Raw genomic sequence first — 22956 nt, forward strand, 5'->3', positions numbered from 1 at the left:
ATGCTTATTCATGCTCTTCTAGGCAAATGGTTTCAATTCGTATTTGAAGCGAGTGTTGTAGATAATACTGTAATTACATATGCAAGTTTACTATTTCTGGGCTGCGACCCGTGTCGCCCCGTGAAATGCTCCTTTAGCACCATTTCTAAGGTATATAACTGCTATATAATACCAGAGAAAAAATTGCATAGGGATGCCAGGTTGAACCCAGCTCGCTCACCTATAAAAGGTGTCGATATATAATACTGGGGCGTGATAAATCACAACCAGAGGCCTCGCACCATTTAGATATCTCCTGTCAAAATCCCCGAACAGCGAGGTGCCGTTCAACATCCCACTACTACTAACAATCCCACGCCAGTGTCGTCACTCCTTTTTAGCACGCAATTTGATAGCCGTTTTTTACCTTGTGTGTGTATTTCCCGGGTTTTTTTCTGGATTTACCTCAAGATGTTGGACTCCACTGTCCCTCCATCTAAGTTAAGTACCAGATCTATGAGTTTTGAGATTTTGGAGGGGGCCTTGCCCCTTTTTGTTTATATTATTCAGCTTTATTATTCACGACCTTTCATAGGTCTCTCGTGGGCTCGGCTCCTCTCTCTCTCTCTCTCTCTCTCGTTCGTTCTTAACGATTTTCAATAAGTCCTCCATACTGATTGTTTCTCGTTATGAACCTTACGGATATCCACGGTTCACACACCGTTTTAATTGTTATTGCCTGGTTTTTATGATAACAGTTATTACATATACGTGTGCGTATTTTCGGATAACCATTGGTGTCATTTACCATGTCCTCAAATATTTGCTTCTTATAGCTAAAGGTTAATGATTATGACGACTTATGGTTACCTCTGCCAACGAAGTTGGAAGGAGGTTATGTTTTCACCCCTATTTGTGTGTGTGTTTGTGTACAGCTTCCTGGCCACAATTTTGTGTTTAGATTAATGAAACTTGCAGGGATTAACTCTTATGTAAAAAGGTGCAAATGATTAAAATTTGGAAGGTCAAGGTTATGGTCAAGTAGAATATCCAATTCACGTAGTCAGCCATAAGTTTGTACATTATTGTCACAGAGACTTCAAACTTGGTTCATATTTGAGTGTGTGAAAATCCACGCCAATTAGAACATAAGGCCAAAGGTCAAGTTTGAGAAACAAGCTGCAGCAGGGGAGGTCTGCGCTCTATTGAGTTCCCCTCTAGTTTTTAATGTAAGACGTTGAATGTTATATCTTTCTCCACTCTACATTTTTTTTTCTGAGCGTGTCCTGGAACCTTTTGAGTGCATGATTGATTTAACATATAGACATTACTTAAGGCTCTGTAATGTCTTCCACCCATAGCTGCACTTACTTTTTAACTTACTTTGCCTCTTCTCCTTGTTTCTTTCTTTCATCTTCCTGTTCATCCTTTTATTAGTGACTTGCATTCTGGTTCAACTATTAACTGACTGGCTACCTTTCTCCATTCTAGAAACCAGGAAGTATATGTACAGATAGTTTCAGTCGAGTAATCCAGAAGTCCTATACTTTCCCTTCATTCAGATGGTGAGAGACAAAATAGACAGCATTCCATCATGCAACGGCTTTTAAAGTTCTCTTATTCTTCGAAAATCTTTCGTTAAGATGTTTACATTGACCAGTCTTTTGAGTGTCGTATTTGTATAATAGTGGGTAGGTAGGTTGGTTGGCCAAGGCACCAGCCACCCATTGAGGTACAGTACTACGTACTGCTAAAGAGCGATTGAGTCCTTTGACTGGCCAGATAGTACAGTAATAACATTGGAACCCCATCTGGTTATTACTCATTTTCCTTTGCCTACACATACTGTACACTAACAGTCAGGCCCTTTTTCCTTTACCACCTGACAACACTAAGGTAACTGAAAAATTCTTCACTCAATGGGTTAACTACACTGTAATTGTTCAGTGCTAGTTTCCATATAGTAAGTGTAAAAGAGAGACTTTAGCTACGGTAAGAAGCTTTTCTAGGACGACACTCCAAAATCGAACCGTTGTTCTTTAGACTGGGTAGTGCTAAAGCCTCTGTACCATGGTCTTGCTCTGTCTTGGATTAGATTTCTCTTGCGTTAGGGTACACTCAGGTACACTTCTATCTGTTTCATTATTTCCTTTCCTCACTGGGCTTTTTTCCCTTTTGGAGCCTGTTGGCTTATATGATCCTGTTTTCCCAACTTGTGTTGTAGGTTAGGTAGTAATAATAATAATTGTTAAAAAGTTTTCCTTGATATAGGGACAATATACTGAATACCTATTTTATTAAACATCATTGTTGAATTACTCAGCAGGTATAACAATAATTTAAACAGTTTGTTCTCACCTGGAAATTCCACCAAGATGGGCAAAGAAGAAAAGGTATAAATTTTTCTTCAGTTCTTTGTAAAGCAATTGATGGTATCAATCTTACTTCAATTACTCTTTACTGTCGACTAATATTTAATTTCCATTATAATAGTAGTTCCTATGCATATACAGTACAAGCCTTTAGCCCTTTAAAATAGGGAAAGGTCTAAGGATGCGGGCATACCGAGTAGCCCGACCTGTCTGCCAGTTGGAAGCCTTTCACTATTGGGTTTGGCCGCAATGAGTATGGACTTACTGTTGCTCCATGAACAAGGGGTTTTATCTTTTTCATTTCTCTACAGAAAGTAAATGCTGGCTGTTGGTGTCTTGTGATGAATGAAAAGGGTGGATGCTACAAGCAGTTTATGGCAAAACTGGCTGTTGATACGCACACTGTGGCTTTAGGCGTATGTTTTGAAGGGGAAAATGAGAGCCAAATCTTATGCGGTGTCTGTTTTGGCGACGCCCAAGAACTTAATGATGAAGTCTTTTACCTCTTTCTTTCCCTCATCGAGCTTGACTGCTTTTGTGTATGTGCCCCTGGGAGTATCCTGCGATCTGCATCGGCAGGATTTTTGGGTTCTGGTGGTGTGTGGGGTTCCCCCCATTGATTGCCGTACCCTGTAGAAGGGTAAGAAACACGTATGTTGCTGTGCAGATGGCTAACAATGAGGCTTGGACTTCCTAGGGTGTACCAGGTAGTCCCTCTATGACTTTAAGGGAGCTGGTAGCTCACCCACTGTGTTCCCAGTACCAGTGTCTCCTGCGATAGAGGAGGTAGGTGAGGTGACTCCAGTGGTTATTCTCCATTATCCGTTCTGTTAGGGTTTTGCGTTGCTTAAGCACTGGTAGAGCCAAGAAGGAGCTGTCAAGGAACATGATCTCTTATGGCTTCTTAATATCTGTAAAGCGTACACCTCAATTTCTGAGTGTTGAGGTACCAGCTAAAACCAGGGCTCATGAAGTCGTAGGCATAGGCCCCCCCTTGCCTTTAAAGAGGAATCTCCCAGTCAGCCAGGTGTTGAAAGCTGGGGTATGCGAATGCTAAACAACCTTCACGGTCTTCTGCCAACAGGTGTATGCCCACAAATACGTCACTTTTGTGCTTGGCTGCTCAGGTAGTTGCATAGCCAGCCCATCTCCCACACGGAACTGGAAGCCTGGAAGCATATTATCTATGGTAATGCATGGCTGCAAGTCTGGAATGAAAGGTAAAATGACTGGCTCTTCTCCATGTTTTCTTTACCTTCTCTAGGAGGACGAAGTGATCGAACTATCACTTGATGAAGCTGACTTGATGCCTGTAAGTTTACACTTCTGAGCCCCATTTTTTAGATTCAAGAGATCCTCTTTAGGCGAGGGGGAAGATAGTGGAATATACACCAACCCAATTATCATACAGCAAGTATACTGTATTATTCTGCACCCTCCATAGGGGAAAGGTATCCTTCCTTTTACTACCTACTAATCTTGTACAGTATATTCATCCATATGATGCAGACTGACATTTCCAGGGAAGATAAAGGAACAACCAGTTTGGTCTTATCCTGAATTTCAACCAACCAATCCCTCAGGTTTATATAGCTAGGAAAAATACATATTACTTTTAAAAACTTTATATAAATTTCTTTTTTACTCTTATTTCAATAGGATCTAATATTCTCTGCAGTGGATAACAGGTGGACATTTAGTTGTGATTTGAAATAAATTTTTGGAGATACCAGAGTACACCATTTATTTTTACTAATTTACTTTTTTATACCTTTAAAGTACCGATTATTTTTTTAAAGAAAATAAGGGACTATGCCGTTTATTTTTTCTAATTTTCTTTTTTATGCCTTTAAAGTAATGATTATTTTTTTAAGAATATAAGGGACTGTGGAGACCTTAGATTACTTTTTCTTAGCTTTGCATAATGGAAGAAATCTGTTTATGATTTTGATTTACTTTAGAAAATAGGCTTTGTAACTGGTTCTGTACATGTTAAATGAATTTTGACTTGAATGATGTATGCTAATCTGTTAAATTTTCCCCTACAGAGGTTTACCATGCTGAGGCGTTGAAAAAAATGAGCTTTATTCAACGTAGATGATAAACAGAGGATAAAAAGAAAGAACTGCTTCTATGGGGTCACAAATCCCCAACAATGATTCCTTACAAAAGCAGCAAATTGGTGAGTACCGTAGTTAACATGATAAACTTCACAGCCATTTATTTAATCTTTTTTTTATTCTTTTCTTTTACACACTACTACGAAGAAATTTAATTCTTCGCTATCATCCCATTGTCCTCTGATGGTTCGAAAAGTGGATTCGTCAGTAGTCAAAAAGCCTACGACTGTCTTCCTCAGTGACACTCATCCGTAGTACTCTGATTATTGTTCTCCCTTTACAGTTTTCTCTTACTTGGATTTTATGGCTCGTTCTTTGTCTTTACTGCATCAGGTTATTTTTGTCATACTTGAAATAGATGATATCAAAAGTTTATTTAGTTGTTGACTCTTTGCCATGGAAAACTCTTTAGTTGTTGACTACGTTGGACCCACATTGTTTGATTTTATCTGGTTTTAATTGCAAGTCTTAAATTGGTTTCTGATTTTATTGATTTTAATTGTTTCTTTTAAACTGGTTTCTGATTTTATAGTCTAAAACAAATTGGTTGTTTTATTCTGATGTCTGATTTTATCTGGTTGGTTTCTGCTGTTTTAAAATAATTTCCGATATAGTCAAGAAATAGGTTTCCTGTATAAATTGGTTCCTGATTCTGTTGTTTCTGCTGTTTTAATTTTAAATCTGTTTCTGTTCTGATGTTTCTGCTGTTTTTACTTGGTTTCGGATTTTAAAACACTGAATTGGTTTCCAATTTTATATTTTTTTCTGACCTTGTTGTAGAAATAACTTTGTTTTGGGTCTTAAAACAAAACAGGTTTGTTTTCCTAACCTTGAACTATCTTATAGTTTTCAGTATTAAACTATTTCTAGTTTGTTTTACTTTGAAAATTATTTTGGGTCTTGAGTTTTATAAAACTATTTCTAGTTTGTTTTACTTTGAAAATTATTTTGGGTCTTTTGAGTTTTATAGGATTTTAATTGTTTCATGAAAATTATTTTGAGTTTTATAGGATTTTAATTGTTTCATGTTTACAATTCTGTTTTATCCAGCTATTTTTGGCACTTGAAATCCAAGTTTGTAACCTAATTTACTAAGGCTTCTATTCTCGCCTTTTGATTCTATCATTTTGGTGTTTTGCTTTTATTTGAACAATAATTTTAACATATATAGTCTTTTGCTAGAAATTATTCCTAAATTATTATTTACAGAAAAAAATATTTTTAATTTTAACATGTAAAACAAACTAGAAATTATTCTTAAATTATTATTTGCAGATAAATTATTTTCATGTATGATATTAAAATAATGTCATTTTAACATGTATAGTTTTTTCACTAGAAATTATTCCTAAATTATTATTTACAGAAAAATTATTTTCATGTTTGATATCAAAATTTTAGTAATAAATATTCCTAAATTTAACTTATTATTCACAAGAAACTTTAATAGATTTGTTCAGTCCTTTTTTACTTCTGATTACAAAAATGTTCAGTCATTTTTTACTTCTGATTACAAAAATATCTTAAACTTTCATAGATTTGTTGTCATAAAAACTAATGATTATAAAAATATCTTGAACTTTCATAGCTTTCATAGATTTGTTCAGTCATAAAAACTTCTGATTATAAAAATATCTTCAGCTGCTTCAAAGATATGACTTTTTACAATAACCTCTGCTTTTTAGGACAAATTGTTATTTAACTTTGATGAAAGATTTTCATGTATTGTTAAAGTGATTATTGAAATTTCAAGTGGAAGTGTTAGTTAAATTACAGAGGCAATGGTTTATAAAATGTGTTAAATAAATTACCATTATCACTTCCAGTAAATTACCATTACAAAGATATGTCATGATGTTACATTTGATTGTATATACTAACACCGAATACTGAAGCTTTAGTTAATTATTTTTTGGCCTTTCTTCAATTTACAATGTCTCTTCCAGATCCCCTGTTCCTGCTGATGAACCTCTTGGTTTTATCAAAGTGTCCTGCTGCCGAACCTCTTGGTTTTACCACCGTTCCTGCTGATGAACCTCGGTTTTATCAAAGTGTCCTGCTGCCGAACCTCTTGGTTTTACCACCGTTCCTGCTAATGAACCTCTTGGTTTTACCAGTGTCCTGCAGTGGAATTAACACCAGTTATATATTAGTAGACACATACATCTAGTTAATCAAGATTTTAAATGTAAGTTAATAAAGAAAATTAAATTTTTCTGTATTTTTCTTAGCCATAAAAACCCAGAGTTCTTTATATTGATTCTCTAGTCTTTAAACTAAAATGGTATTTTTTTTATTCAATATAAAGTACTGATAATTCCTTTCAAGAATCCCTCCACTAATTGGAAAACTACACAAATCAGTTTTAAATGAATGAAAGGGGTAAGCATCCATGTGTGTGTGTGAAGGGAAAACAGGAGAGATGCTTCTCTCTGTTTATCATATCAACCCAGTCCCAGTACACCAACACAAAGATTTAACAGCAGAAGTGAACAAGGCACTTGAACTTGTTCTTGAAAGTCGTTCACTCCAGTGGTGACGCTCCAACTGGGAAGATATCTCACACTCCATTGATAGTACAAACAGGTGATAAGTTCCCAGGGAAAGGAGAGTCCCTAGTGCCTTTCCAGGAACAGGAAGACACAAAGAAATCATCCTTCTGCTTCACACACTGCAGCAGTAAAACTTCAAGGATTGTCAACCTCCTTAGGATTACGTTGCTGACGTCACACTGCCACATGATGATTATTACTAGCTAAGCTATAACCCTAGTTGGAAAAGAAAAATGTTATAAGCCTAAGGGCTCCAACAGGGAAAATTACCCCCAGCAAGTAAAGAAATTAAGTAAATAAACAATATGAAAAGTAATGAACAATTAAAATATTTTGAAAATGGTAACAACACCAAAACAGATATTACATATATAAACTATAAAACTAAGAGCTACAACAGGGACAAATATCCCAACAAGGAAAGAAATTAGAAATAAACAATATGAAAAGTAATGAACAATTAAAATATTTTGAAAATGGTAACAACACCAAACCAGATATTACATATATAAACTATAAAAAGACTTATGTCTGCCTGTTCAACATGAGCGAGGAAATACAGAAAATATGAATGCTTTATACAGGTGAAAGAATTTAGTTATGAGGTTGCACAGGAAATTATCACACATCCTACACTTATCAATAAACCACTGAACATTAATCCTTCCTTCTAAATACAATATCCTTAACAGATAAGCTTTAATAGGCATTTCCAGCTTCACAAACTAGGAATTAATATAAAATTTGATTAATAGCATTACTAGGAATAAGCCAAAACAAAATACTTAAGATTAGTAGCATGATGAATGCAAAAGATTAGAGACTTGTAATTCAGAGACTACTAATTCATCTTTATTTGGACCAATTACAGTGTATCATCAAAACAGGGAATGAACTCTACTTAAAGCAGACCCAAATAAATTTGGGATGTGTGAACCAAATAGCGAGAGGATTTCATATAGAGAAATGCTATACTGTACCAAAGATTTATCAATGATTGTAATATCTGAAGTGATTTGTATTTTCCCTAAATATACAAAACCAAGTCCTTTAATAAGCGTATACTTTCAGCAAAGCTTGATCGTGGTTGTTAAAATCTATAACGAGGTGTTACTGGCTGGTGACAATGAAGCCCTGACTCCTAATTAGCCACTAGATTACAACCATGGCCTAGTATGCAGTCAAGGGAAGAACCTATATCTGTGAGGGGGATATGCTGTCTACATGTAGGGTCATACGAGAACATGGGTGCATACACATCTATTCACCCCCTCATTAGGAAAGATGGGAGAGGAGCTTCTAAACAAACTTACTACTTAGAAAAGATGCTTGATCATGTGGACCTCAACCTACATTCATTGTCTGGTCCAGCATATAACATAGTGATTACTGCATCCCAAGGAAGGGGAAGATAAAAAAAGTTAAGGCCACTTGACATTACCTCTCATTCTGGAGTAACATCACGACTTATGCAAGGTGAGATGCCTCTTGTCCCGTGGACAAGCTTGATTTACTGACCTGACCTGCTGAGCCCCTATTATTATTACCTTTATCATTACTAGCCCAGCTATAACACTCTTCTGAAAGGCAGAATGTGCACTCTCACAAGAAGGTGAACGAAGAGGTGAGGGTACTCTTCTGCAGGAGGGCCCTGCTGTAGAAGGGCACCTGTCCAGTAGGAGAATAAACTAGGCTACGAGTAAACATGCGAGAGCTCTCTCCTGTAGGAGTAGGAGAACACACAGGAGAGAACTCATGGGCGCTTGAGCAAGCCAAGGTAGAGGCACACGCCTAGTAGTGCTCTAATGGGCATGCAAACAACTAAGGGTGAAGGAGTGTGAGCGAAAACAAAGCAGGCGCAGGAGCATGAGCACAAACACAAGTAATGCAAGATTACACATGCATAAATTAGCATGTTAGTTGGTACACATGAGCATGTAAGGAAATGCTTGTCATAAGTAAAAGGAGCACTCTCAAGTGTCCTCTGCATTGTCTCGTCTTATTTTTCGTCTTTGGTGAAGCAAGTCCATTTGGCAGTACTGTCTCTCCCATGAGGAGAGATACGGTAGCGTAACCTACGCAACTCCTATCGATCAGTCTTCTAGGCCTTGGTCCAAAAAGAAGGGTGGAACACTTCCATTATGACTGGAAGTGAGTGAAGAGAAGAAGTTGTCTGGCATCTGGCTGATGCCAAAGACACACTGAGGAAAGAGATCCTCGGTACTCTATGAAGAGGCAGCACTATCAGGAGATAAGTCTCTAAATTCTAGAACCACCTGTATACAAGAAAATTCTGACAATAAGGGCAGTGACCCTCCCCTTCAACTCGGCAGCAGTAGCTACTCCTATCATGCATAAGGAAATAAACAGTAACAGTAATGCTGTCAAACAGGAACAAGAAACCATATAAGCAAGATACACAGACAACTGTCAGGTAGCTACAAATGTCTGGAAAACAGAAAAACCTTTCATCTTCATTAATATCCTTTGCACAGAACAAACTTCCAACAATTATCTAAAGGAATAAGATTAAAAATGCCAGTCGACAGTGCTGGGAGTATAGTACGTCTAATTTCCGGCGGCTGAAAAAGTGGCCATTCAGTATTACACCAGGGGAGTGAGGCTTCCTTGCCACCTACCAGTAACTACTGACACCACCTTATAAATTTTAACATCTGGGTTCTAGCAATGCTGAATACATAATCCTATTAATAAAAAAATTATCCATTCTTGCATATAATAGACAGTCTGGGAAGTTTGTAGACAATCTTTGTTTTTATCTAACTTGTTAAAGGATGAAGATTTGTATACAGTCCATGTAAAAACAAATATTGTGTTGCAATGTATTGTGGGAGTCATTTGGCAATGCAATTAAATTTTATATTGGAGTGCCAAGGTTGCTAGGTTTAAAAATGCACGTGTGTATCGTGAGATCGATGAATATAGAATTTCGCTCAAATTCATTGGATTGAGTTTATTAAGAAGCTATATACTGTATTGGATTGAGTTGATTAACCCTTTTACCCCCAAAGGATGTACTGGTACGTTTCACAAAACCCATCCCTTTACCCCCATGGACGTACCGGTACGTCCTTGCAAAAAAATGCTATAAAAATTTTTTTTTTCATATTTTTGACAATTCTTTGAGAAAATTCAGGCATTTTCCAAGAGAATGAGACCAACCTGACCTCTCTATGACAAAAATTAAGGCTGTTAGAGCAATTTAAAAAAAATATACTGCAAAATGTGCTGGGAAAAAAATAACCCCTTGGGGGTTAAGGGTTGGAAATTTCCAAAGAGCCTGGGGGTGAAAGGGTTAAGAAGCTATATACTGTACTGTCACATTTGAAAAGTGAGGGAAATGTGTTTTAGAAAATTTTTAGTAAGTTTGAAGTGAATGCAACACTGTATGCATGTCATTGTGCAATTATGTAAAAAGGTAAAGTAGAAAATAAGTAAGCATCGGCTGATTTTCGTCCAAGAACCACAGATTTCTCTTCATATTTGCTGTGACAGAGCAAGCAAGCAAGTTAAGCATCAATTGTTTAAAAGTGTAAAGGAAATCGAGCAGTATGGAAGAAGAAATGAATGCTTTGAGGGAAGAACTGAGGATGAGAGTAGTTGAGAATGAAAGGTTAAGGAAGAAAAGTGAATATCTGAGGATGATAGGGAAAGAGAAGGAACAGTGAAAGGTTACCTGAAAATACCCGAGATAATGGAAGCAAGAACATCTGAAATGAAGAAATTAGAGGGAAAGGAGATGCAGAAAAGAAGAGACTCTCCTTACACCAGCACGCAGGGAGTTGAACGAGGGTACAAAGAAAAGCAGATGTCAAGAAATGCAAAGTTTTAACCCTTTTACCCCCAGGCTCTTTGGAAATTTCCAACCCTTAACCCCCAAGGGGTTATTTTTTCCCCAGCACATTTTGCAGTATATTTTTTTTAAATTGCTCTAACAGCCTTAATTTTTGTCATAGAGAGGTCAGGTTGGTCTCATTCCCTTGAAAAATGCCTGAAATTTCTCAAAAAATTATCAAAAATATGAAAAAACAAATTTTTATAGCATTTTTTTGCAAGGACATACCGGTACGTCCATGGGGGTAAAGGGATGAGTTTTGTGAAACGTACCAGTACGTCCTTTGAGGGTAAAAGGGTTAATAAAATTACATGAAAGCAAAGTCAAAAACCCAGCCACTGAGGGGGACAAGCCAGCATCAACTTGGTGCCGGTGTCACGGTCTGAACGATCCCCCGGTCTCAGAATTCTCCTTGACATTGTATAATGGTTCTTTTCCGCCATTAGCTCGCTTTGCTCGCATGAAAATAAATCATCAAGCTCGTATGTACTGGCAAGCAGTAATGTTGAGCTGCACACGCTAAATTACAGGAAAATAAAACGACAACCTCGTATGCACTGGCAAACGGTAATGTTCGCGCCTGCACAGATTATAAAGGAGTATTGTGAGACCGGGGGTTGGTTCAGACCGTCACACCGGCCCCAAGGCCGGGTAAATGGGGAGGGTTGGCGGCAGGAAAGGCATCCAGCCATGAAAAATTAGCCAAAACCAATATGGCCAGTGGCGATTGTGAGATTAACCAGTGATGAAGTGTGGGACAGAGGTAGGTGGAGAACACTGGCCAGATACATCGACCCCACATAAAAGTGGGAAAAGATGTAGACAAAGAAGAAGAAGAAAAGTAAAGTCAAAGTATTCACCAACAAATAAGAGATCAAATGGGTAAGGATAAGAAAGCAAATATGAGCAAATCAGAGAGAATTTAGGAAAAGTTTTTAAGATATCGTTACTACATAAAGTCCCTGATAGTACAGTATACAGTACAGTGGTTTGAAGAGAAATTAGTGGTAGTTTTGAAAAAAAAATAATTAGGAATGTACAAATTTGCCAGTTTTTCGGAAGGGAAATTGGCTTAGTTTTTCGGAAGGGAAATTGGCTTACTTTTTTACAACAATTATGCGTGTGGGTGAACAGTTATGAATCTGTGAGAGGTCGAGTGATCAGGTGAATATGAAAAGAGCTGCCATTAACCCTTTTACCCCCAAAGGACGTACTGGTACGTTTCACAAAACTCATCCCTTTACCCCCATGGACGTACCGGTACGTCCTTCCAAAAAAATGCTATAAATTTTTTTTTTTTTTCATATTTTTGATAATTTTTTAAGAAAATTCAGGCATTTTCCAAGAGAATGAGACCAACTTGACCTCTCTATGACAAAAATTAAGGCTGTTAGAGCAATTTAAAAAAAATATGCTGCAAAATGTGCTGGGGAAAAAATAACCCCTTGGGGGTTAAGGGTTGGAAATTTCCAAAGAGCCTGGGGGTAAAAGGGTTAATAAAATTACATAAAAGCAAAGTAAAAAACCCAGTCACTGAGGGGGGACAAGCCTGCATCAACTTTGTGCCGGCCCCAAGCCCGGGTAAATGGGGAGGGTTGGCGACAGAATCCAGCCATGAAAAATTAGCCAAAACCAATATGGCCAGTGGCGATTGTGAGATTTACCGGTGATGAAGTGTGGGACAGAGGTAGATGGAGAACACTGGCCAGAAACATCGACCCGACATAAAAGTGGGAAAAGATGTAGACAAAGAAGAAAAAGAAAAGTAAAGTCAAAGTATTCACCAACAAATAAGAGATCAAATGGGTAAGGATAAGAAAGAAAATATAATGAGCAAATCAGAGAGAATTTAGGAAAAGTCTTTAAGATATCATTACTACATAAAGTCCCTGATAGTACAGTATACAGTACAGTGGTTTGAAAAGAAATTAGTGGTAGTTTTGAAAAAAAAATAATTAGGAATGTACAAATTTGGCAGTTTTTCAGAAGGGAAATTGGCTTGCTTTTATAGGACAATTATGCGTGTGGGTGAACAGTTATGAATCTGTGAGAGGCTGAGTGAATAGGCGAGTATGAATAGAGCTGCCATTAAGACAAAAAATGAACTTATAGCAGATAGAATGAGAGAAAATAAGAAAAGACGTGCATGCATAGACTGGAAACTTTATGAAAGTAGTACAGTAGTACCGTATGCAGTCAAGGATAGAAATGAACGTATGGCGTTTGTACTGAATTTCTTTTCCACTGTCCACTTCAGTGTCCGAAAGTATCAATTTGTAAAGCATAAAATGAGACGCGTAAATGAAAAATTGTAATGGGATGGTGTGCTGGAAACAGTCTATCATGTAACCCAGTGAATGTCATAGTAATATTTCTGGATGAATACTACGGGAATGAGTGCGTGAGAGAAAGCAAAAATAGAACTGTGTATGCCTGGCATCTCACATATAAGAAATAAAAGATTCATAAGAGATATAAAAGAGAAAAGTCAGATTAAAAGGTGATTTAGATGTAATAGCTTTGGTCAATAGAAGAATAATTTAGGTGGTCACTAGATAAAGAAAATGCATTGTGTGAATGAATGTTCTAAAAGTGTAATAAGTTATGCCATACAGCAAGAGTGGGTTTCACAGAGTGGAAGGGGAATGAAAATTGTGGTCAGAAAAGGATATTGTCCCAGGAAGCATAAGGCTCCAAGAAGTAAATGTACAAACTGAACATGGTTGGTCCGGCAGTGAATGTTTAGGAGAATGGTGAATATTTATCAAATTGAGAATCAATAAAGTAAAGGGAGCTGTAGTACGTTCCAGTATAGTGCTATATTACATATCCTTGTAGAAGGTAAGTAATTTGTCTCTCTGTGGAAGATACTGCAGTACATCCCATCAATTAAAGGCAACAGGTCATTTGTAATTGTACAATTACCATTAATATTCACCACCACCATCATGGACAGAAACTCAACAGAATGAGTTTGAAGAAGTGAAAATTTGGAGAGGATATATAAATATTGATAGTGTAATTTTATCAATTTGAAAAGGAAAATGAGATGTAATGATGCTGTGGAAATTGACCCTTTTAACCCCAAGCTATTTGGAACTTTCCAACCCTTAACCCCCCGGCGTTTTTTTTTTCAAACATTTTGCAATATGTTTTTTTTTTTTAAATTCCTCTAACAGCCTTAGTTTTTGTCATGGAGAGGTCAGGTTGATCTCATTCTTTTGTAAAATGCCTGAAGTTTCTCATAAAATTATAAAAAATATGAAAAAAAAATGTAAATAGCAGTTTTTTGCAAGGACGTACCAGTACGTCCATGGGGGTAACGGGATGAGTTTTGTGAAACGTACCAGTAGGTCCTTTGGGGATAAAAGGGTTAAAGAACATCGTAAGCTTGAATATGATCAAGTGTGAGGAATGGAAGTAGTGTGTGCATGGTTAAGCAAAAAAAAGGAGAAACTAGTATCTCAGGGTACAGTATAAGTATTCTAAATCTGCCGAAGAGTAACCTCGATGAATGTCAGGGCAAAGTTTCTGGATGGATACTAAGCAAATGAATGAGGAAACATAGTTCAAACAGATAGTTGAAGCGTATACCGAAAATGCTAGAAAGAAGAGATATGTCATGAACAAATGTAACTGAATAAATGACAAAAACTAACGTCAGATAGAACAAAATTCATTATTATTATTACTATCCAAGCTACAACCCTAGTTGAAAAAGCAAGATGCTATAAGCCCAAAGGTTCCAACAGGGAAAAATAGCCCAGTGAGGAAAGGAAATAAATAAATGAAGAGAACAAATTAACAATAAATCATTCTAAAAAAAGTAACGTCAAAACAGACATGTCATATATAAACTATTAACATCAAAAACAAATATGTCATAGGTAAACTATAAAAAGACTCATGTCCGCCTGGTCAACAAAAAAGCATTTGCTCCAACTTTGAACTTATAAAGTTCTACTGATTCAACCACCCGATTAGGAAGATCATTACACAACTTGGTAACAGCTGGAATAAAACTTCTAGAGTACTGCATAGTATTGAGCCTCATGATGGAGAAGACCTGGCTATTAATTGAATGTGAAGCATACTAGAATAGCAGAACTTAGTAGTGATTCAAGACTACAAACAGAGTTTTGACAAAGGAAAAACTAATTTTTGGGGAGGTGCTCTGTGGTCTCCAATGACTTTCCTGTTCAAGGCTAGAACAGGGAATTCAATACAGCCCAATACCAAAGAAATATTGTTTCCCTGCTCTAGGGACAGTGCACCAATGTGCAGAGTACAAACTCGGTGAATTATAGGGGAGACCTGCAATTCAGGCCCATCATAACTTGCCACAACACTTCCAAATTTGCATGTTGTCAATGACTGCTGAAGAAATAGGAAAAGTAATTAAGAGGTTCAAAAATAGGAAGACAGAGGATATTACAAAACCAGATGCTGCACTGCTGCACCCTTTACCCCCAAAGGACGTACTGGTACGTTTCACAAAACCCATCCCTTTACCCCCATGGACGTACCGGTACGTCCTTGCAAAAAAATGCTATAAATTTTTTTTTTTCATATTTTTTATAATTTTTTTTTTAAAAATTCAGGCATTTTCCAAGAGAATGAGACCAACCTGACCTCTCTATGACAAAAATTAAGGCTGTTAGAGCAATTTAAAAAAATATACTGCAAAATGTGCTGGGAAAAAAATAACCCTTGGGGGTTAAGGGTTGGAAATTTCCAAAGAGCCTGCGGGTAAAAAGGTTAAGTGGCTATTAGGGTTTTTAAAAGCTAGTCTACAGGATGCAAAGCTGGTGAAAGAACGAATGAATATAAAGATAAAAGTGACTTGTAGGAATTATAGAGGACAAATGTTACTTGATATACTACGGAAGGTGTATGGTAGGATTTTGATTGCCACATACTAAGGAAGGTGTACGGTAGGATTTTGATTGTCAAAGGAAGGAAGATGAAAGAAAATTTGGTAAGGGAAGGAACTGTGGATTTTGAAGAGGATGCATGGATCATACATTGATTACAGTTTTGTGGAAAGTAAAATGAATAAAAAGCATTACAGCATACCAAAAAAATATGATAATTTGTCAAGGTATATTCTGGGTGAAAATGAGATTGTATGGTACTGAATACATTAAAAATAAAAGCTAGAAAAGTGAAAGTTTTATAGAAGCATGTAAGAGTAGTGTCGAAAGGGCAATGACTAATATGGTGGTAAAGATGTAAGGCTTAATAAGTCAGACTCATTATCTTCATGGATGGAGTTATGCAAAAAGTCAGGAGAGAGAAATATGGATGTAAGTGCAACCACTACAGAGTACAGTAACACCCAACTCTACATTATGAATTTGTTCCGAGAGACCAGAAGCAAAGCTATTTTCGACACAAAATGGATTTCAGCCTTAAAAAGCTACTTCCGCATTTCCTATATACCTTATTGAACAGGAAAAAGTTCTTGAAACCTGCTATCATATTACAAATAACAAATACCTAGATTAATAAACTTCCATGTGAAGTACAGTACTGTACTTTTTGAAGCATCCAAGACATTTTAATAAAATATGTTACAATGGTGCATGGATAGAGAGCCCAGAAAGGAGGTAAATCAATGGAGGAATGCAGTAGAAAGATGGCTTCCTTGCTACTGCCTATGAGAAGGGAGAAAGTTAAGATAAAGAGTGAGACTTCATGTTGGCTATTGTCAGTAAAATAACTGATGGCGGTGGAACGAAACAGATTTTCTTGCTTGACACGTTACATTTACACTACAAAGAAAGAAAGAATTGCAAGAAGACAGAACGGGACAAAATAAGACAGGATATATGCAATTAGAATGGAGACTTTAGGAAAGAAAACGTACATGTGTAAACAGATATAAATGACTGTAGGGTGTTGATAAAGAATTTCTTGGCTACCGTATTGAGCAATGTCTGTGTTTACCATTTAGAAAAGGATAAAATGAGATGGGTAAATGAAATATTTAAATGAGATGGTATGCAGGAAACGGTAAAAAATAGAGATTAAAATTGATATGAATGCAAGAAATGGATATAGTGTATATGAGAAAGTAAGGAGAAAAGTGCGTTTCATAATAGAAGACATATAGACTTGCTCTTCACAAGCAACCCCGTGAAAGTTGTGGCAATATTTCAGGATGAAAACTGCGGAATTGTGTCACAGATCAAAAGAGTACACTATACTGTATACCCAGAATTCTAGAACACAGAAATAAGTATCATAAGATAAACAAGAAAGGATGAAAGTCTCAAACTGGAAGGGGTTTAAGATGTAATAAATTACGTTTAATGAAGGTGATCACTCAGCACATGCTTTAGTTGCGGAGAGAAAGGGCATCATGTGAATGAAAGTACAGAAGTGAAAGGGCTACACAACTTCACAGAATAGAGGGGGTGTGGATATTGTACTCAGCAAGGTCATTTTGTTGGGATGTGCTCAACTCTAAGAAGTGTATGTAAAAACTAAAGCATGATTTGATCTGATAGGGAACAGCACAGCTCCAATAAGCAAACGTATAAACCGAGTTGATCTGGTAGTGAATGTGTAGGGAATGGGAAAAATGGAAACAGGAAGGTCAGGAGTGGATAGAAATACTGTAAGTGTTTGAAGAATTATATAAAATTTTACAAAACTTTAGTAGAACAAGTAACCTCAGTTCTTAAAATACGAAATGAGTGCGAGGCCAGAAAAATGTATTTTGAACCTAGAATAAGGGATTAAATGGAACATAGGCAATATTTTGAGCAATAGGAATCTGACAAGAGTACGAGTGTATAAAAGACTGTTGAGTAAATGTACAGGTCCTGTTCTAGAATATGGCGTGTTGCAGAGGGCTACGTAATAGAGGAACGTAACATGCATATGTAAAAATTGCTTCGGTTTGAGATTGATATATAGGGTACTGTACTAACCCTTTTACCCCAAGGTTATTTGGAATTTTCCAGCCCTTAATGCCAGGGGTTATTTTTTTTCAAGCACATTTTGCAGTATATTTTTTTAAAACTGCTCTAACAGCCTTAATTTTCATCATAGAGAGGTCAGGTTGGTCTCATTCTCTTGGAAAAGTTTCTCAAAAAAAAAATATAAAAATTATGAAAAAAAAAAATTTGAATAGCAGTTTTTTGCAAGGACGTACCGGTACGTCCATGGGGGTAAAGGGATGAGTTTTGTGAAATGTACCAGTACGTCCTTTGGGGGTAAAAGGGTTAAGTTTTATGCAACTTCATATAATAATTACTTTGATTTAGGTAAGCACTAAGATTTGCTGCTTTGTCAATAATACTGTACTATTACCAAGTGATCAGTGCATATAATATATTGTGTAAAATAAATACGAAGGTCAGTTTCATGATTTTCATAAACGGTAGAGTTGTGAACATATGAAAGTAAATTGTAAGATCACATGCAATTGTAAAAACTGTTGAATAAATATATCTTGTCCTCACAGCCCCAATCCCCACTTATGAATAGATTTTAAAAAGACAATCATCTATGGAAGTGAAGCATTGATATTAATCCGAGAAAGCGGTTGTGGTTAGTACCGATTGAGATATTTGAAAAAACATGCATAACAAAATGAACCTAATGATGACCAGAACAGGATTAATGAAAAATATGTAAACCCCCAACAAAGTTGCATAGAAATAATGTGGTTCAAGATCGTAAAGCTGACACAGATGGTGTCAAGATGTGTGTTGGATTAAGTAATGTTTATTAATCCTTTTACCCCCAGGCTATTTGGAACTTTCCAACCCTTAACCCCCAGGCGTTATTTTTTTCAAGCACATTTTGCAGTATATTTTTCTTAAATTGCTCTAACAGCCTTAATTTTTGTCATAGAGAGGTCAGGTTGGTCTCATTCTCTTGGAAAATGCCTAAAGTTTCTGAAAAAAATATCAAAAATATGCAAAAAAAAATGTAAATAGCAGTTTTTTTCAAGGACGTACCGGTACGTCCATGGGGGTAAAGTGATGAGTTTTGTGAAACGTACCAGTACGTCCTTTGGGGGTAGAAGGGTTAAGTGATTTTAAATCAAATATAAAGCAAATGATCAAGTAAATTAACCTGCTGGGACAGATGCACAGGTCTCAGGAAAGGTATTTCTGTTACAGTGGAATTCAAAGCAGGAAGCAAGAGGGCCTTACAGAAAAGTAGCAGCATCATAAAAAAAAAAATTGTCTGCACCGAAGATCCTATTATATAATGTCCAAATAGATGAGAAAGGAAAACCATATGCAATATGGCCTATAATACTCTGTAATGCAGAAAAACAGGCTGCCGTATTGAGGAAAATAGAACGCATTTTGTTAGGGGTGGCATTATAGATTGCTGTGAATTAACTATTATATCTCACACTATGATGTACAGGTATCCCTTTTACCCCCAAAGGACATACTGGTACGTTTCACAAAACCCACCCCTTTACCCCCATGGACGTACCGGTACGTCCTTGCAAAAAAAAATGCTATGAAATTTTTTTTTTTCATATTTTTGATAATTTTTTTGAGAAAATTAAGGCATTTTCCAAGAGAATGAGACCAACCTGACCTCTCTATGACAAAAATTAAGGCTGTTAGAGCAATTAAAATAAAAATATACTGCAAAATGTGCTGGGGAAAAAATAACCCCTTGGGGGTTAAGGGTTGGAAATTTCCAAAGAGCCTGGGGGTAAAAGGGGTATTATATGTGAAAGGCACAATTGTATGTTCATAATTAACCCATGATAGATATGAACATATGAAAATGTATGAACTGTGGTGATGAATGAATGTGACAGCCTAAGCCAACATCTAGTAAAAGATATAAGTACTGTATGTATAATTGTATACCAACTTTGATAAAAGTACATCATACAATAGATTATCAAAGTCTGCATATGCAATTCTTATAAAAGAAGAACATGGTATAAAGCACGTGTTTCATACATAATCGTACACTAACTTTAAGTTTTTTTTCTCTCGCTCTCCCCTGCTCTAATAATATAAACCTGTTTAAGTTTGCTATCAAACGTCTTGTTAGGTTTGAATTTTGTCATTCTTGTTCGCAACTATCTGTATATTAGCGCTCGCTGTCTTGTTGAATAAACTATCACATGCATCTTTCCTCTCTGTTAGGACCTAACAGTTACATTGCCACATTAGCAACCCAAACCAAACTGTACCACCACCGTTATCAAAGTGTGATCCATTTTTCTTGACTGCGCAGCCAATGTCCCTAGGCCATATTGCATAAGGCTTTCCCTATTTTTATTAATACATTATTTAAGAGGATTTTGGGGGAGACTATTTCTCCTTGTTAATGCCTCTCAACTTTACTCTTGACTTCAGCGTAACAGAAATGCTCTACCTCTCCTAACACCTATTTATCTGTCCAAATAGAAATTGTTCCTTTTGAATAAAGATTTTAAAACAAAATCTCCTTAAGTCCTTTAGAAACACTTGAAAACCAGCAGCCTAATGTTGTGGATAAGACATTTGAAGAGCAGTATGAGAATGAAAATATATTGCACATGAGTACATGCGGGCAACACCAGAGTGAAGAGATGTGATTGCAAAGTCTAAGAGGGATATAAGAAGAAAAGGCAGATTGAAGGGTATTTCAAGAACAACAGAATGGGTAAGAAGAATAACTAGGTGGTCAATGGGTATCTGTTTTTGGCACTGGCAAAGTAGATCAGCGTGTGAAAGATTGTCACAGAAGTCAGATTACCCTAAATGTTTCAAGAATACTGGATTGGATCCCATAGCAAGTATGTGGAGTGCTGTAATCATACATACATACATACATATACCAAGGCACTTCCCCCAATTTTGGGGGGTAGCCGACATCAACAAAGAAACAAAAACAAAAAGGGGACCTCTACTCTCTACGTTCCTCCCAGCCTAACAAGGGACACAAGAGAGTAGAGGTCCCCTTTTTGTTTTTGTTTCTTTGTTGATGTCGGCTACCCCCCAAAATTGGGGGAAGTGCCTTGGTATATGTAGGTATGTATGTATGATTATCATGGCCCAAAGAATCATTTTTCTAAAATAGGTTAGGCTTTAAGAAGCCAATGTACATTTTGTGGAATGGAAGGTCAACGTGGAGTGCGTGTGTATATAGTTAACCCTTTTACCCCCAAAGGACGTACTGGTACGTTTCATAAAACTCATCCCTTTACCCCCATGGACTTACCGGTACGTCCTTGCAAAAAAATCCTATGAATTTTTTTTTTTTTCATATTTTTGATAATTTTTTGAGAAAATTCAGGCATTTTCCAAGAGAATGAGACCAACCTGACCTCTCTATGACAAAAATTAAGGCTGTTAGAGCAATTTAAAGAATATATACTGCAAAATGTGCTGGGAAAAAAATAACCCCTTGGGGGTTGAGGGTTGGAAATTTCCAAAGAGCCTGGGGGTAAAAGGGTTAAGATGTGAGAAAGCGAATGTCAGGAATTGATTAAAAATGAAGTTTGGTAGACCTGGGTATAAAAAGTGTTTGAAGAGATGCATCCTATACTTGAAAAGACTGCATACTGTAGTCAAAAGATGAAAATGGTTTCACATGTAATGTAGTGATTGAGATGACAATATAAAAGATAATACTGTAGTATAAGTTGGAACGCAGCTTTGATTGATAGCCTCATGACAGGTAGGTATCAAGTAGTTTTTTAAAACAATACTATTATTATCTGCAAGCAGATGATAATCAAGTGGTTGAATCAGTAGAACTTCAAAAGTTCAAAGTTGGAGCAAATGCTTTTTTGTTGACCAGGCGGACATGAGTCTTTGTACAGTTTATATATGACATATTTGTTTTTGATGTTGTTAATAGTTTATAGTATATGACATGTCTGTTTTGACGTTGTTACTTATATTAGAATGATTTATTGTTAATTTGTTCTCTTCATTTATTTATTTCCTTATTTCCTTTTCTCACTGGGCTATTTTTCCCTGTTGGAGCCCCTGGGCTTATAGCATCTTGCTTTTCCAACTAGGGTTGTAGCTTGGATAGTAATAATAATAATAATAATAACAGGGGTAATACTTAGTATAAAATTTGTATAAAGTAAGGTTTCAAGATCATTATTTAAGGTAAAACTAAGTGTACGAAAGTGCCTGTTTGTTAATGGGTATTTGTGTAAAATAAAGGTGAAAACTTATTAATTGTAGTTTTAAAGTTCAAGAAACATGGTGAAATAAATGGGAATTTTGTCTAACTTCACCATGAATTTCTGGGTACAATAGGAACTTTTCATTGGTATACGAGGGTAGGAAGAGATTTGAAAAATATGAAGTGGGATGAACATGAAAACTACAAAATATAAAAGCTACAATGAATAAAAAAGGGATTTTGACGAAGCAAAAATATTTCTGGGCTCAACCTGTGTCGCTCCGTGAAATGTTCCTTAAAGCACCATTTCAAAGGTATAAATACTGCTAAATATACCAGAGAAAAAAGTTGCATGGAATGCTAGGAATATATCCAGCTCGCTCACCCCTAAAGGGTGTCGGTATTAAAACTGGGGCGAGTGATACCACTACCAGAGGTCCCTTTCCAATTAGACTTCTCCCTCCTCAAAATCCCCCGTTACTACGAGGTGTCGTTCACTACAGAAGACTAGCTGTAGGGACAGACGAGCAAGGCAATCAAGAATAAAGAGAAGAAATATATGGCTATTAAAAAAAAAGGAAATTGTTTTAAAAAGATTTAAGAAACTAAAATAAGCAATAGAAATTGCCAAGGAATACAGCTTGGTGTAAAGATTTACGAACAACTGGACCTGAATAAATAATGGAGACTATGTCCTGTATCTATGCCGTTTCACAATTTATTCTGGGTCAATACATACAAGTATTCTATTAGTTGAATGAGGAGTGGAGAATAGAAGTTGTTATTATTATTATTATTAAATGCTAAGCTACAACCCTAGTTGGAAAAGCAGGATGCTATAAGCCCAGGGGCCCCAACAGGGAAAATAGCCCAGTAAGGAAAGGAAATAAGGAAAATTAAAATATTTTAGGAATAGTAACAATATTCAAATAAATATTTGCATGGTTTGAAAAGCT

At 36.4% G+C, this 22956-nt stretch overlaps 2 long non-coding RNA genes across 13 annotated transcripts in view; one reads left to right on the top strand and one right to left on the bottom strand.

Annotated features, from left to right (window-relative positions):
* The window catches only part of LOC137636314 (uncharacterized), a 58057-nt gene extending 51371 nt beyond the window's left edge, over positions 1 to 6686 (top strand). For both annotated transcript variants that reach the window (XR_011043059.1, XR_011043058.1), the window contains 2 exons: positions 4400 to 4533; positions 6418 to 6686. This is a non-coding gene — a long non-coding RNA (uncharacterized lncRNA). The remainder of the gene's footprint in view (positions 1 to 4399; positions 4534 to 6417) is intronic.
* LOC137636308 (uncharacterized) overlaps positions 1 to 22956 on the bottom strand; it is a 267899-nt gene that overhangs the window by 132153 nt on the left and 112790 nt on the right. The window lies entirely within an intron of this gene.

This window comes from Palaemon carinicauda, unplaced genomic scaffold (genome assembly GCF_036898095.1).
Source record: "Palaemon carinicauda isolate YSFRI2023 unplaced genomic scaffold, ASM3689809v2 scaffold27, whole genome shotgun sequence".
Classification (NCBI taxonomy): Eukaryota; Metazoa; Arthropoda; class Malacostraca; order Decapoda; family Palaemonidae; genus Palaemon; species Palaemon carinicauda.